At 45.1% G+C, this 17,320-nt stretch overlaps 2 protein-coding genes across 3 annotated transcripts in view; one reads left to right on the forward strand and one right to left on the reverse strand.

Annotated features, from left to right (window-relative positions):
* Positions 1–5,363, reverse strand: part of FAM168B (family with sequence similarity 168 member B) — a 30,379-nt gene extending 25,016 nt beyond the window's left edge. Inside the window, exon 1 of one of the 2 annotated variants that reach the window (XM_080917334.1) lies at positions 5,199–5,363. The gene's annotated coding sequence lies outside the window, so the exon portion shown is untranslated. The remainder of the gene's footprint in view (positions 1–5,198) is intronic. The other variant, XM_080917333.1, reaches the window with a different exon arrangement.
* Positions 5,364–13,799: 8,436 nt separating this feature from the next.
* Positions 13,800–17,320, forward strand: part of PLEKHB2 (pleckstrin homology domain containing B2) — a 29,532-nt gene continuing 26,011 nt past the window's right edge. The window contains exon 1 of the mRNA XM_080916761.1: positions 13,800–13,900. The gene's annotated coding sequence lies outside the window, so the exon portion shown is untranslated. The remainder of the gene's footprint in view (positions 13,901–17,320) is intronic.

The following is a 17,320-nucleotide window of genomic DNA, read 5'->3' on the forward strand; positions in this document are numbered from 1 at the left end:
AAAGAGAAGACTAGCATAATAGCTCATACCTGTAATCCCAGCCTCTATAAGTCTGAGGCAGGACTGCCATGAGTTCAACACTAGTCTAGGCTTGCTTAAGAGCCTGTCTCAATAAGCACACAAAATTCATAATAATGTGAAAAGTATGGCACAATACTGCACCATGAAGCCAGAGAAGGTGTTGAATCCCCTGAAGCTGGAGTTACAGGGGTAGTGAGGAACTTGTTGTAGGTGGTAGGACCCAAACTTGGGTGCTCTTTAAGAGCAAGAAGTGCTAATAATGCCCAAGACATCTCCCCAGCCCCCAAATTGCTCTTTTAAAAAAAGTAAATATAAAAGCCGGGCAATGGTCATGCATGCCCTTAATCCCAGCATACAGGAAGCAGAGAAAGGCAGATCTCTATGTTCAAGTGCTGTCTGGGTTACAGAGTGACCAGTTCGAAGGCAGTCAGGGCTACAGAGAAACTGTCTCAAAAATATAGATACACACACATATATGTATACACAAACATATATATTACATACCTTATATATACACAAATATATGTGTAGGTAATATATTCATATATAAATAGAATGTATATCACATAGTATCTTTATAAAAGTATTATATATACATTTTAATATATAATATATATTTAACTTATAAATATATGTGCATGTATGTGTGTATGTATGTGTATCTATATCTGGGCCTAGTGGCCTACATCTATATTTGGGAGGTAGAAATAAGAGAATCACAATTTCATGGCCACCATGAGTTCCCAGGTACCAAACAGTACAGGGCTATGGATGGGAAAAAACAGGGTCAAGGCACACCACAAGAACACACACTTCAAGAACACAGAAACTGCCACCTGCCAATCCTCATTCCTCTTAAGCGGTGCTTCTGTCTAAACTGTCATCAGTGGATTTCCTTTGTTAATTAAGGTCAAGACAAGCATAGTGCCGTATAAAAACTACTGAGAAAACAAGAGCAAGTCAAGGTTCCCTTCTAAGTTTATAGACTAGAAAAGTTCAATCCAATATTTTTTGCAAAAATAAAAATGTAGATCTTCACTTCACCATCCAAACATGGTAGGTGAGTGTAGTAATTTGAATAGGAAAGGCCCCCTTTGGTTCATGAGTTTGAATGCTTGGCACAGGGAGTGCCACTAGTAAGTGGTATAGCCCTGTTAGAGGAAGGATATCACCGTGGAGGAGCATTTTGAGGCCATATATGGTCAAGGTCTGCCAGTGTGACAGTCTCTTCTGCTACTTCATGCTGTTTGTGGATTAAGATGAAGAACCCTCAGCTTCTTCTCCAGCACCATGTCTATCTGCACATTGCCAGCCAGCCCCAATTAAATGTTTTCCTTCATAAGAGTTGCCTTGGTCATGGTGTCTATTCACAGCAATGGAAGTGTAACTAAGACAGTGAGTTTTTTTGTTCCACTTAACATGTAGATTATAGTTACTATAAGGAAGAAAAAAATCATGATTAATGGTGGTTTGAGACAAAGTATGGTAAGGACCAAAAGACAAATGGGTGCTTTGAGAGCAGAGAACAAGCTTTGATGGAGCACCTCCAAAGAGAGGAGCAGCAATGAGAACGGGGTAGTACTGCCAGAGCCAAGAAAGCACAAGCAGCCCTTAGGGAAATCGGACTACTCCAGAGGCTAATGATACACGCTCCCTAATGTGATTAGCAAGTCTTAGGAATTAAGACATGCGAGCTGGGACTATACAACTAAGAAGCAGTGCAACTACCTGTCTAGCGGGTGTGAAGCCCTAGGCGCCACCTTAGCCCCCGAAAGAGACTGATGAAGGAGAACAGTACAGCTTCCCTTTCAATCTGGTAAACTATCTTAATGTGCGGAAAAGAAACCGTGATACCACTGGCTCTGTGTCCAAATACAAAAGCCTCCGTGAATTATTTATTCAATGCTGAGATTCTCTTCAAAGACAGTGAGTGAGCCCAATAACAAAAGTTAACGTAAGCCATTTAATGTCTAAGTCAGAATTAGCAACCATCACTGCATCAAACTCCTGACACGGTCTGTACTCCAACATGGCACGAGTCTGTTACTATGTACCAGCCAAGACACGCTGCTCCAAGTGTCAAATGGAGCCAGCACCTAACGTCCAGTTAACAGGAAGGTCAAGGAGTCTGAGGAACAAATGGAATGAGACTAGAAAGCAAATCATACAAACCCAAAAGGAGGGGCATTCTCATGGACAAATGTCTGTTCTTTAATGTTATAAACACAGGTGAGGGAGAATGTTCAAGATAAAATTCGATTTACTCTCAAGACATAGGTGGATTTTGTTTAAACTATGATTTATATCTGTAAAAAACATATTTTAATATAGTACAAAAGTGAACACAGACTGTCATTTGCAGTAAAAGTACTGTGTTTATAAGTGTGATGGTTTGTATATGCTTGGCTTAGGGAGTGACACTATTAGGAGGCGTGGCCTTGTTGGAGGTGTGTCACTGGAGGTGTGGGCTTTCAGACCCTCATCCTAGATGTTTGGAAGTCAGTCTTGCTGCTAGCAGCCTTCAAACGAAGATGCAGAACTCTCAGCTCCTCCTGCATCATGCCTGCCTGGGTGCTGCTGTGTTCTCACCTTGAAGATAATGGACTGAACCTCTGAACCTGTAAGCCAGCCCCAATTAAATGTTGTCATTTATAAGACTTGCCTTGGTCATGGTGTCTCCTCACAGCAGTAAAACCCTAACTAAGACAATACACCAATATGTAAATTTTTAGAATAAAAAAGAATGTAATAAATATGAATGATAACTATAAAGCATTTCCTTAAAAAGGTCAAATATTGCAAAATGCCTTTACTTCTGTATGTAGGGAATATGGCTGCAGGGTGTCTGTACTTTTATGCCTGTATAAGGAAAAAGCAAGGAAAAACTGGAGCAGCAGTTCACCTGGCTTTCTAGTGCCTCTGGTCACACAGCAACCGCCAATCCTTACTCTGCGATGGTGTGGACAAAGTACCACACTGAATGCAGGGTCAGAGTTCCTAGGATCCAGGATTCTCATTTGAACTAACTCAACTATGGGAATGTTGTGGGTGGTTCCATGCCTGCCATCAGAACAAACCACCCCAACTGTATCTGTAAAAAGACCGCAAGAATCCCTCAACAGTAAGTCAGCAACCATCGAAAGCACATCCTCAAAATGAGGGGTTTTGTTTGTTTGTAATTTGTGTTAATGAGGTTAGGAATTTAGCTTAATGGTAAAGTACTTGAGGCCTCCGATTCAGTCCTCAGATCCAGGACAGAAAAAGATATAATTACAAAGCAGACCCTTCCAATTAAAGTTCTCAAGAAAGATTTCATTATTTGTATTTGTGTGTGCCCTGTGAATTAATACCGTGTGTGTGTGTGTGTGTATGTGTGTGTGTGTGTGTGTGTGTGAGCACCTGGAGGCTAGAGTGTGTGTCAGATCCTTTGGACCTGGGGTCATGGGCACTTGTAAGCTGCCTGAAACAGGTGCTGGGAAGAGAACTGGAGTCCTCTGCACAACCAGGAAGCACTCTCCATTGCTGAGCCATTGCTCCAGCCTATCCTTTGAGTTTTAAACATAAACACAGATGTTTAGATGAAGTGGTAATTGCAACACTTAGGTCTTATAGTTTAGTGTTTCATGGTAACAGTACTAATTTCAGGGTACTTATCCAGAGATAGACAGTTAAGTAAATAAGTTACAGATTGATTAGAAAAATATCAGTATTGAAAAGTTTTAGCTCTGTCTGATAGCAAAGAGAGTGCGTCTTACAAGAAAACTCTCCAGTCCTCCAAACTCGCCATCACTGCCGTTTGCAATCTTCCAGGACAACTTCATGTATTTCTGTGGGGAACAGTTCGATCTCAAACAAACAAACTAGAAAACACGGGCAGAAGCAGGCATCACTACTGCCACACTGATATATTCATGCTTTGACACTGTTCTCAACTGGTCCATAAAAATTAACCATCTATAAGACAAGCTGGGAACACAACTTCCTTAAACCATAGACTTTGGAAGATTATTTTTTAAAGTGCACTACTTTTTTTCTTCTCAACTCGTCGACCATTAAAATGGTCTGAAAGGCAGGTGTAGAGCTAACCCAAACCAATCCGAGAGTGGTAAAAAGGCAGCAACACCAGAGGTTTCCTCCTCCCTCCTAGGTTCCAGGCAGTAGCCGAAATTATACAGAAGGTCACTTCCACCCTTATGGGCAGGAGGTCAGGAAGAGGACATCAACTGCTTCTCAATCACCTCCTGGGTGAATGTAGAGGCAAGCAACCCAAAACCCTGCAGCACCTGCCTACTAGACCTTAACTTTTATTTGGTTCTGGTCACAATTAATTTTAACACCCTTAAAGGTTTTCTTGCATGTCAAACCATTCCAAAAACTCTGCACGAGTAAACTAGACATGAAAAATGAACCTGCTTTATTCAAAGACGAAAGAAAAGCAAAACCACCTACGATTTCCACCACAGTAGCTTTGACATTAGGAAAGGTGGCCTAAATTTCTCAAATCTTGGCTGTCAAAGACAAACTCACTCATTACCCCCTGACCTACCGAAGTTTTAAAGGCCGTCTTTCTAATTGCTTGCAACCGGAACTACTCTAACTTAAAATCTTGTCATACTACAGAGAGTAGTAGTAATCTGATCTTTCACAAGGCTAAGTGGAGAGTTTAAGGCTTAGGAACTATCCAAACCTTTTCTTTTTCTTTGCCTTTTTAAAATTTTAAACTGTGTATGTATGTGCACGTGCGAACCTTTTCATTAGCAAGCCTCCCTGCACGCAAAAAAAAACAAAAACAAAAAACAAAAAACCACTCCAAGATGTTTACGTGAGTGATTAAAACAATCCGCTCAGACAATGCAAGAGATACCACGAGTGAGGACACCCAGCCGCGGAAGCGCTAACAGGACGTCCTTCTCTTTTTTTCAGATGAACCTGGGCCATGGTCCGGAACGTCCTTCCCTTGCTAAGGTCCCCTCGGAAGCCTACGTTTTCCTGCGAGAGAGGGATCGTCGGGTCTGCGGCGGCCGGCGGCCCGCGACCTTCCCGCCCCGCCCCCCCGGCCCGCCGCGGACAAAGCGGCGCCCCTGCTCCCCGCGCGGCCCGACCAGGCGCTGCACAAAGCGCCGCACTTCCGGCCCGCGCCCGCCCGGAGCCGCCGCCCCCATGCTTCCCGGACTCACGGTGGCCTGCGCCTCCGGGACCGGCGCGCGCCGGCCCAAGCCGGCACGGCGTGTGGCTCGGCGACGGGCAGTGCCCAGACGACGTTCGGTTGCGGCCGACCGCTAGGCCCGCGCTGCCTCCCGCCCGCCTCGCCGCGGCCCCCGCTACCGCCGACGCTGCGCAGACACCGCAGCCCACGACCTCACTTCCGCCCGCCGCGCGCCAGCCGGGGACGCGCCGGGCACGTGACGTAGCAGCGCGCGCGCGCGCACCGAGAGGCGTGCGCGAGATGCCCGGATGCTGGGACTCGCGCCCGGGCGGCGACCCTCAGCATAAACTCCAGTTAAAGCCCCTTTGGCAACAGCTGTAGAACGTAGTCATGGTCTGTAGTAATTTCGGAAGGAAAAGAACGCCGGTTCGCATTATGTTTACTCAGTAATTTCTTTCTCTGGTTTCTTAGTGCTTTTCTTCTGTTCTGTTGTTGTTTCGTTTTGGACCAGAAGGCATTGAATTTACAGATCTGCCTGCCTCTGGAGTACTGGTCTTAAAGCGACAGCCACCGTGCATAGCACTAAGATTTTATTTTTAATATGCGTGTAGCTGTGTAGCTGTGTGGGGCTTTGCTCACAAGCGTGCTGGCAAGTGGTCCTCTCTAGCTGGAGTTACAGGGGGGTTAGAGCTTTCTTATGTGTGGTCGTACTGGAAGCTGCTCTGAGCCATCTCTGGGACTCCCCATTATTCCCCTTTTAAAAAGATGTATTCAGCTTGTGTTTGAGTGCTTCACCTGCGTGTATGCACTGCCACATACCTGCTTAATGCCTACAGAGGCCAGAAGAGGGAGTTACAGATGCTTTTATCAACCGTCAAGTGAATCTAACCCAGTTGCTCTATAAGAGCAAGCAGCAAACAGCCTTCAATCCCAACATTTGGGAGGCAGAGGCAGGGGGACCTCTAAGTTAGAGGCCAGCTTGGCCTAAGGAATATCAAGACAGTCAAGACTATGGGGAAAAACTATGTCCACAGAAGGAAAAAAAAAATCACTGAAGTGCCCCCCCCATCTCTCAGTTCCAAGGCCACCACAAGAGTTTTACCCCATAAATTTGTGTCTGTCACACTTAGAGCAAGCCCCAAACCACACTGGTTTCACAAAGCAGAAAAATCAACACAAAGTATACATGCCAGGAAATGTTTGGGAATAGAGAATAGTAAACAAGGAGCTATTAAACTTCCTACCAGATATGAAATCATATTTAAAGGCTGCAGTGATAAGCTCACTGGTGCAGAAAATGAACCAATAATGTAATCAAAAGTCCAGAAGTACACTAAATCAATTGATAGGCATTGCTATTTGATAAAATATTTTATATCACTAGGTGTTATTTGGATCTTAAAGGTTAAAAAAATCCATTATGACTTTGAATATGAGGCCAGTCTTGACTGCTGGCCGGACAGCTGACACTGTAGGCTCCACAGAGATTTGCCTACCTCTGCCTGTGAAGCGCTGGGATTAAGGACATATACCACCATGCCTAGCTTTTCCCACCAATTTTCTCACAGCAAACATAGATGACTAGCTGAGGGTAAAGAAGGATTGTTAAATAAATGGTATGGGGGCCAAAATTTAACATAAACAGTATGAATTGTATATATATATTATATATAACTCATTATAAGTATATATGCAAATATATTTATATATCATGCACCAGAATAGATTCCAAATTTTTACAAAGGCATACATTGTTAACCATGGAAAGATAAAAAAGAGAACATGGGGACATTGCTTTTTAAATATGGAGTAAAGAATTTTTCTCTCAAAAGCCATAAACAATACCTGTAAGAAACAATAGTAGAGATATGAATAGAGCGTATATACCAGAACATACAAATAGATCTCAACATACAACTTTATCTCAACAAAAGAAAATTTCAGGTTAAAACTCTAAGACACAAGACTTTGGAGGGAGAGACACAAGGAGCGCCTCAACCTTGAAACGGTCTGGTGTACATGGGGAGTTTTAAGTTCTAGGCCATCGGGACTGTTTCAATAAGAGAAGCAACAAACCAAAACCTCAAGCAAACAAACATTAAGGTGGCATTATTACCAGGGACTGGGAAGCATTTTAAAAAGGGCAATATCCTCTATTGGTGGAGCCTCAGAAATTGGACACCAATGGTTCAGTTGGTGAGGGGACCATCTGTGATGTGTATCAGGATCAGTTCACACAAAGACACAAAGCTTTTAGCACAACAACTCTATTTTTGATGGCTTATCCATATAGATAACTTTCTACTAGCCAGGATCCTCTGTAGAGTAACAGAATTTATAAAATGAATCTTTATGCAAAAGGGGGATATATTAGAATGACTTACAGGCTGAGATCCAACTAATCCAACGATGGCTGCCTATGAACTGAAGGTCTGAGAATTTAGTAGTGTTCAGTCTACAGGGCTGGATGTCCCAGCCGATCTTCAGTATAGACTGGAATCGTGAAGAAGTAGTCTCTAATGCCAGTGAAGGAATGGACTTCCTAGCAGGCTGAGGGCAAGCGGGCAAAGAGCAAAAGCTCCCTTCTCCCATGTCTTTACATAGGCTTCCAGAAGAAGGTGGAGCCCAGATTATAGGTGTGTCTTCCTGCCTTTTGATCTATAGTAAAGGCCAATTGATCTTCCTACTTCAAATTAAGCAAACAATGCCCTCAATTTTTGGGTTTTAGTTCATTTCAGATGTAGTCAAGTTGACAGCCAGGAACACGCTTATAAAAATGAAACAAGTACATTCCAGAGAGCTTTCCTTCTAACACCACAATACAGACACTCCCTCCAGATGCTATTCTGGGATCTGAGATAGATGGCTGTGCTGAACTTTCCTAGCCTAAGGATGGAACTGTTATCCCCCAAGACAGGATATGATCCGAACAAGCTGTTCACTCCAAGTATGGTGTGGAAGAGTTCTCCTGAACACGTTCTAATCTGCCTTAGGGCATCATGACGGTACTGTAGAAGAATCTACACTTTAGGCAACAGGCTGATTTGACCCCTTATAACTCATGATGTCTTTACAAAGCCAATCCTAAGGAAAAAAATGACTCACACTGTAAATCTGTCCCTTCACCCAAGTGATGATCTGCACTTCTAGTCATCTAGGTACGAGCCTGTGATGGTTGGTATGAATTGCCAGCCTGACCGACTCTAGAGTCACAAGGGGATGGGCCCCTGCGTAAGCCTCTGTAGGTGATTATCTTGACGGTGTCAATTTATGGATAAAGCCAGCTTAATTGTGGATGGGACCACACCTTGTGTCAGGACCCCTGAAGTAAAACGAATAAAGGGAACTTAACATCAGCATACATTCTTCAGCCTTTGAGTCTTAACTGTGGGTACAATGCGACCAATTCCTTCCAGTTCTTGTGCTGTGATAGCCCTGCCCTGATGGGCTATCACCTGGAACTGTGAGTCATGTTAACCTCCCCGAGACTGCTTTAGTTAGAATTTATTCATATGCTTGTTTTGTGGATGGCCTGGAACCCCGTCTGTACGCTCGGCTGCCCCAAGACTAAGGGACATCTGCCTGCGTCTGCTTCCCACGTGTTTAAAGGTTTCTGCCAGCATGCCTGGCCTTGGTGCGGTGTTTTCTCATGGCAGTAGGAAAGGAAATTATTCGAGACGTTTGTTCCTGTGATAAAACACAAAAACAAGCAGCTTGTGGAAGAACTTACTTTGGCTTACAGTTCCAGAGTCTGTAATGAAGACACTGGCAGCGGGCACGGCATCTGCTGGCTGGAGCAGGAAGCTGAGAGATCACATCTCCAACTGGAAACACAAAAGAGAGAGCTGAAAGTGGGGTCAAGGCCGGAAACCCCCAGAGCCAAACCCCAACGACAGAGTTCCTCCAGCCTAGATGAATCTCCTAAACCTTCCATAACCCTCTCAGTGTCACCAAGGAATCAAGTGTTCAAACATAGTGAGATTGTTTCCCCACATAGGTGCTCTAATGGATAAGACCTAACAGCCAGAGCATCATGACATAGAGACACTACGGGCACAGACCCCTGCGTCCTCACAGAGTAGCCCTATAGACATATTCTGTCAACAAGCAACCCTTCTGCCCATTACTAAGGGCAGTTCAATGTACCCTGGTTTATTTATATGGTAAAAATTCTAACTAAAAAAGAAAAAAGAAACAAGGAGCCTTTCCACATATCAACATGGGAACATGGGACTGTGCTGAAGGACATTGTATATAAAAGAGAAATACATATAATAGCACCAACTGCCCATAGTAAGGCTGGGATAGAGTGGGACTTGAGCAGGTTGGGGGAATCAAGAGAAAGATAATATTTGTGAAGACTTTCTTTACAGCAAAATAAAAGTTTCATTTCCTTCCCGAAAGCACACAAAGTATCATAATCCCTTCAGAGAAAGGTCCGGCTGTGTCTCATAAAACGTTACGTACAGTCCTACAAACTGTGCTGTGGAGAATGCAGTCATGCAGAGACCTGTACCGATATGTCCATAGCAGTTTGCTGATTATAGCCAAAGCAAGGCACCAATGCATCCACCACTCGGACACAGGCAAAATGAGCTCATGGATATGTAAGAGCTTGACAGCAAATTTCCAGGAATTTAGGAAACCATTTCCCAATTACAGCCATTATTAAAAAGTCATAGTCTAGGCTCAGCTGATAAAAGGACTCATGGAACAAGCCTAGTAACTTTAGTCAAATGCTCGGAATGGAACCTACACTGTAAGATGCGAACTGACCTCTGAACTTTGACCTCTGGCATCCGAATGTGTGTTGTAGTATGCATGCTCCCCCCCCTTCCCACAGTCCTTATAATGAAGTGCAAAAGCTCTTCAAAGTGTCTGTACTTTGGGGATAGCTACACTACCCTCAGTAAGCTATGAGCTCTGATATGATATGAGCCCCATGGATGTGACATGCTTTTATTATGGACTTCAACAGTTTTGCTAATCAGGTAAGTTTGCATTATATCTATGGCTACTTTGATTTGCATTTATTACATGCACAATATACATCCTTGCAAACAAGTTTTAAGTGGAGTGTTCGTGTACCTGGGATAGTTATCTCAAAATCAAATCACTCGTTTTTCTGGTTTTAATTATTTGTGCATGTGTATGTGTGGGGGAGTAGGGAGGTTCATGCTCACATTAGTGTGGGCACCCTGGGAGTCTAGAAGGGGATGTTAAATCTCTTGTGTCTGGAGCATAAGGAAGTAAGAACTGGGCATGGGGAACTGAACTCAGCTCCCCTGGAAGAGTACCTGCTCAATCTCTGAGCCATCTTCTTCAGCACAGGTAGGTGGATTAAAGAGTTGGAGTTGTGGGTTTGTTTGTTTGTTGTTTGTTTTTGTGGGTCTCATGGAGCCTAAGCTGGCCTCAACCTCATTGTCTAGCTGTGGCTGGCCTTGAACTCCTGATCTTCCTGCCTCCACCTTCTAACGCAGGAACACAAGTGTGGGTCACAATGCTTGGTGGAGATGAACTAATTTAAGCTTTCTCCATACTACTGAAATTTTCTCCAGGAGTCAGACCAACTTGCTGATGTACAAGCAGCTACTTCTAGCTATTGGTTTATCTGATGTCCTACACACTGAATTCTCACTAATGCTTTTATAACTGAAAATCTATATTCCACTCATTTCAATGTAGTCCTATCTTTAGATCATAAGTATATTTATTTGTAGGATATTGGCTGCATGTGCTCTTCCTCTTCTGTTGATGACCTACTTATGAATTCATTGCTCACTTTTTAAAAAAGTTTCAATGTTACCTTAGTCAATTCATTTGTTTTAGAAAGCCCTAATAGGAAAATATGATGTTTTTCTATCATCCATTTAGCTGGAGGCAAAGGTAAATGATGATGATGATGATGATGATGATGATGGTGGTGGTGGTGGTGGTGATGATGATGGTATGAAGAGGCACACCATGGTGTGCATGTTAAGGCCAGAGGACAACTCTGTGGAGTTCTTTCTCTTCTTTGCCCTCGTCATGACTCAGACCCTCAGATGTATTCACCAAGCATTTTATCCATTGAGCCATCTCACAGGCCCAGGTGGCAAAATTTTTGAGGAAGTAAGGCTCTAGTTTGGTTTAGCATGTTAGGTGTAGAGGTCTATCTCTTGTCCCTTCCTGTAGTCCAGGCTGGCCCCAGACTCTAGATCTTACTTCCACCTTCCAGGTTCTCACCACCATGACCCACTCCACTTCTTTTTCAAACTAAGTATTGAGGTGAACAAAAGACTGGGTAGCTGGAGAGATGGCTCAGTGGTTAAGAACACTGGCTGCTCTTCCAGAGGTCCTGAGTTCAAATCCCAGCAACCACATGGTGGCTCAAACCATCTGTAATGAGATCTGATGCCCTCTTCTGGTGTGTCTGAGGACAGCTACAGTGTACTCATATAAATAAATTAAATTAATGTACCTTAAAAAAAAAGGAAAGTGGTGCTAGTCACAAAGTAATTTGACTGAACTGAAGGCCACTAAGGTAGGACATCCTGGAATGGCCCCTCAGAGTCCCCTGTTGGGCTTAGACCAGAAGCTAAACTTTCAGCACAGACACTTGTGGGCTAGAGTGGGTGTTCACTCATACACAGTGGGCCTCCTAAGGATAGGTGCTCACACACAGTAGGCCCAAGGACAGGTTCCCACCCAGTGGTCTTCTGAGGACATGTTTTTTTATCTTCTTCTTCCTTCTTGACAGGGAGTTAGGACACAAAGCCAATTTCACTAAGCCAGAAAACTTAGTAGCAGATACTTAAGCATCTTCACTAGTTCATGGAACACATAATTAACTCAAACTGTGTTCAAATACAACAACGTTGTCCTATTATTTAATGTATGTATGTATGTATGTACGTATGTATCACCTCTGTATATAGTCACTTAAGAAAAGTTTGGTAGCTGGAGAGATACCTAGCAGTTAGGAGTGCTGGCTGCTCTTAATGACATCTCTGGCCTCAGTGCAAACTTGCACTATACATACACACTCCCAGACAGACAGACAGACACACACACACACATAATTTGAAATGAAAGGAAAATTCATTAAGTACAGAAAAAAAAACCCTGTATTTTCTATTGCTGTGAATTATCATGACTCAAAGCAACTTGGGGAAGGAAGGACTTATCTAGCTTATGCATCATGATCACAGACTGTTAGGCAGGAACTGAAGCAGGGCAGGAACTGAAGCAAACAGAGACATTGAGGAACCCTGCTTACTGGTCTGCTCTGTGACCTCCTCCTAAAGGATTCCAGCACCCACAGCGAGACAGATCCCGCCCTCCGATGCCAATCATCAATGGAGAAAATTCCTCGCAAACTTATCTATGGAGATTCTTTTCTCATCTGAGGGTCCCTCTTTCCAGATGATCCTAGTTTGTGTCGAGTTGACAAAAACCAATCAGTACAACAGCTATAGTTCCATCGATATAGGCGGGCATAGGGCTGCCCGATGACCTGCAGGCATCTCCCTTCGGTCTCCTTCCCACAGGGCAACCCCCATCTCTCCCGTAGATAATTTGATGTTAGGCATTTCCTAGTAGAAGGGCAGATGTGGCAGACACACAAGTCCCTCTTAAACCAGCATTGGGTATATGTGTTATGAGGGTAAGTTTTTCCTTGAAGTGAGATATTAACGGAAATTTGTTTACTGTTTTAGGCAAAAACATGAGGGGGCATTTGCATAAAGCTATGACCCATCAATTCAAAATGGTCCAAAGCCACTTAACAGCCCATGTGTAAGTCAGGGTAAAGGGTCTACCTAATTCTACCCAGGGGATCTGTTCCCACCTCTACTTAAATTCATTAAAACCACCGCTCCAAAAGGTCATGGGGTCTTGAGTCTTTTGCTTTCTCTGGCCATTCCCATTTTGGGGAGGCTATTCCATGCATTATTTTTTTTCAAATAAATGTACACTTTGACGACTCCTATTCTGTGTTTTGTCCAATTCATTGTTTGCAACCTAGAAAAAAATATGAGACACACAAGTCACTATAATTAAAATATTTTTTTTTTTTGAAACAGGAGCTCGTGAATTACTAGACTGGCCTTGAGTTCACTATGTAGCCAATGATGCCCCACTTCAGTCTTCTTACCACATCTCTCAAGTGCTGAGACTACAGTGTGCACCACCTTGCTGTTTTATGCTTTTGAGACCATGGCTATGTAGCCCAGGCTTCAAGCTTGTTATCCCTCCTGCTTCTCAGTTCTGTGATTACAGTCCTGACTACCACTCCGGCTCCTTCCTCATTTTTTAAAAAATCGTTATATTTTATATTCTAAGCTGTAACATTTCTATGTGTGTTATTGCTAAGGCTTCCAGTTTTGTTCCTTGCTTGCTGGTTCGGTTTTGACATCTCCATTTTCCTGTTTTTAAGCAAGCAGGCCTTCATTTCGGGCTCCGCTTGCCCTTGGCTTGCCCCGAGTCCCGTTATCACGGATGTCTCTACGAAACTCTGAGTTCAGAGGCCAAGATCAAGACACTTAGAACCACCCTTGAGCAGATAAGAGCCCAGGTTAAGAGCAACTCCTTGGCTACGGCCCTGCACCCGGGCGGCACCTGCTTCGCGCGCATGCGCACGGGCGCGAGGCGGTGACGCAGGACCTGGAGTCGCGGGTCCAGCAGAGAAGCAGGAGAATCCGGCGACCTTGCACTCTCAGCCTGATCCCTGTCTGGCGGCCTGGACATTCGCAGGTGACTGTGCCCGCGGTGCCCAGCTGCGCCCGCGTGCGACCCCTCCCCGGGACCTCTCCGGTCCGAGCACCCGGTTCGCCCCTCCGGGGGTAACCCGCTTCGCCAACACCCGGTCTCCAAGCCTGGCTCTGGGGACCTCCAACCTTGCTGTCAGCGCCCACTTCCTCTGCCCCTTATCTCTCTCTTCCTCGGTGACCTCCCTCAGCCCCTATTCCTTACCGCTTCCCTAATGTTCCTCCCCCGCTCTTGCCCTCTTTTCCGGAATGCCTCCATTCTGACCCACACCCCTCCCTCATACCTAATGTCTGCCGTTCTGATCGTACCCTCCCCCCAGCTCCTGCCTCTCCCCCAGTATCCATCCTCACTATATTACCCCAGTCTCTGTCTGCCGCCTCCCCACTCTCCCAGTGTCCTCAATCTTAATTGTGTCCCCCTCCGCCCCCCAGCTCCTGGCTCTTCCTCCCCAGTGTCCCTATCCTGTGTTCTCTTGTTCTCTTCCTCATCCCGCTTCCTCCCACTTCCCAGTGTCCCCCATCCTGATTGCATCCCTCCCCGCCCCCAGCTATTGCGTTCCCCTCCTTCCCCAGCGCCCCCATTCTGATTGTATTCCCCTCCAGTTCCTAACTCCTCCCCTGTCGCCAGTGTCCCACATTCTGGTTGTATTTCTCCCTTCAAGTCTCTGCCTCTTCCCCACTTCCTGATCTATCCTCCCAGCCCTTCATAGTCTTCTTTAGGGTCCTGTCTAGCTCAGCGCCCCTCCCCCTTCCCCTGGGTCCTTGCAAGGATTCCCCAGTGTCCCCTACCATAATCTTACCTTTTCCTGACCCAGTGACCAGTCCTTTCTTGTACCCCTCCCTTTTCCTCAGGGTCCTTTCAGGATTTCCCAAAGACCCACTTGATGTATCCTCCCTAGCCCTGCGCATCCCTTCCCACTGTCCCCTGTCCTAATGCTATCTTCCTTAGAGCAGCTAAGTCCCGACCCCTCCCTTCTCCATCTATTGAGTGAGGTGGTGGGGCGCTTCTGATGATGGGACCAGTCTGGCCTTTCTGTGACTATACAAGGGACTGCTACCAGCCTTACTAAGACACTCCCCCCCCCGGGGGTGGTGGAGTGCTTCCTTCTTCCTGGGGCTGCTCTGTTCTGTTTCCTCTGCACTCTAATGATCTGTATTACAGTGCCTTTAGTTTCTGGCGTTTGACTGTACAAGCCCTAACTCCTTTTGGTTACATTTTATTGTTCTGCAATTGCAATAGTTAGACCGAGACCTTCGAGGCCAGCGGTTTTTATTCAGTGTAAGCATAATTTGTGTGTCCAACTCTCAGAATGGCTTACAAAGAGACTTCGTAAAGGAGTGGAGTAATTCCTGTTATTTTGAAAGGTGGGAAGCTGGCAGATTCTAGAGAGACTACGTGGCTCATCCAGAACACACTGACTAATTCCTCCACCTCCCCCACCCCACCCCCCATGTGTGTTTCATTTGACTAGGATAGGTTGAAGCCACCCATGCAGGAAGTGACTTGTCCCACTTCACAGGAAGTGGTAGGGTGGCAGCTGGGATTTATTGCCTATTTATTTGGGGCAATGAGTGTGGCTGAAGGCGTATTGAGCAAACATGGCTGTGCGTCCGCCAGCCTGTGCTGTGTGCGCTCGTCTTCTGGAAGGAAGAAAGCCTTGTAGTTGGGGTTACGGTCGTCTCTGGTTCCTTTCTTAGGATGCTTGGAGTGTTTTGTGGGCCCAGAAGTTTTGACTTTGGGAAGTCAGCAGGCTGTGGTTAGGGCAGGTGGCTTGGAAAGAGACTCTCTAGCCCAGCAGGTGCTTGCCTGGGTTCATCTGGTGTCTGTGGTGTTTATTCTGTGTGTGAGAGATTTCTCAGCGATCTTCCTCAGGGCAGGAACCAAAACTGGGTTGTGGTGTTTTCCAGTCAGATACACAGTAGGTGTTCAGTAAATTAAGGGTGTAAGCACTTTTTTTTTGGGGGGGGAGTAAATTTACTGGTAGTAAAGATTGAATTTATGAAATCAGTCTCTCTCTCATTATGTCTGTCATCTGTCTGTCTGTCTCCCCCAACCCCTTTCTATCTATTATCTCTCTAGCTGGAGCCTGAACGTTTAAGTTGTAGTTTATGCAGAGAGGGAGGAATTTGAGAGGGAGGCACGTTTGCATCTTTGAACACCCTTAGGAAGTCAGCTGCAGTCAGAGGTGTTTATAAGGAAAGGGGGAACAGAGGCAGCCTACCATGCCAGATGCAGTCTTGCCCCTCTTAGTCCCTGAGGTCTATGATGTCTGTCACCTCTCTTTATCATCCACGCTGCTCCAATTGCAGGCCCTCTGTTTTGCTTGGGTTGGACACTTTAAGAATGCTGAGTCCTGCCTGCCTCCCTGTGCAGTCTGGACCAGGGGTTAACTCCTGCAGACCTCGACTAGGGAGGGTGTGTATACAGATTCCTTTCTATGACTCAGATTAGAAACGTGTTCTTAAAATACAGAATATAGTGCTTGTATCTGCCCTTCCTGGCCTTCTTCATTCCCTATGGTCAGTAATGAGTCAGATTTGTAGGTACTAACTATATCATAGGGGCGATGGTGGCATCCTGCTGCTGCACGTAGTTAATGCTTACTACGGCTTCATACCTGTAAGGAACCTTCCACGTCAAGCTGTTTGCAACAGTGAACAGTTATGCTGTTGAGATGGGTGAAGAAAAGCCAGCCAAGTTTCCCTAAGGCGTGCAGGGCTCAGGAGCCAGGAGGCAAGAGAACGGGGTCAGAGCTGAAGAAACTCTCCACCTGTTTTGTTTGTATACGAGAGACAGTTTTAATGAACTGTCTTAATCTTTTTTGTGAAATCTGAGCAGTTTTTGGTTTTTTGTTTTTGTCTTATAGCACATTCTCTACAAACAGCACACATCTTTGGTAGATTTGTTTTGTCCCGTCTCCTGTCAGAGTAGCTGCTGAGAAATTTGCTCCTGTAGCACAGGCTAGAGATGGGGTGAGGGGTGGGTCCCCTCCTTGCCTCCTGAAAGCTTCACCGTGCTTTTAGCTTTCATTCATATGTGACTTCAGTCTTTTTTTTTTTTTCCCAGCCTTTTCTTCTGCATTAGTGGATGCCGGACAAATTAAAGACTCATTTGATTAGTGTCAGCAACTAACCCAAAACTGTACAGTATAAGCTGAGAGAGGAAAGATGTAATTAGATTGGTATTTCTTGTACAGCTCAGGCTCAGGGTAACCACATCTACAGTGGTCTGGGCCTTTCCACATCAGTTATTAATCCAGAAAATGCCCTACAGGCTTGCTTATGGGCGAATTGTTGGAGACTCTCTGTCTCTCAGACTTATTTACTTATTTTATATATGAGTACTGTAGCTGTCTTCAGACATACCAGAAGAGGGCGTCGGATCCCATTACAGATGGTTGTGAGC

Source organism: Micromys minutus (assembly GCF_963924665.1).
Source record: "Micromys minutus genome assembly, chromosome: 5".
Lineage (NCBI taxonomy): Eukaryota > Metazoa > Chordata > Mammalia > Rodentia > Muridae > Micromys > Micromys minutus.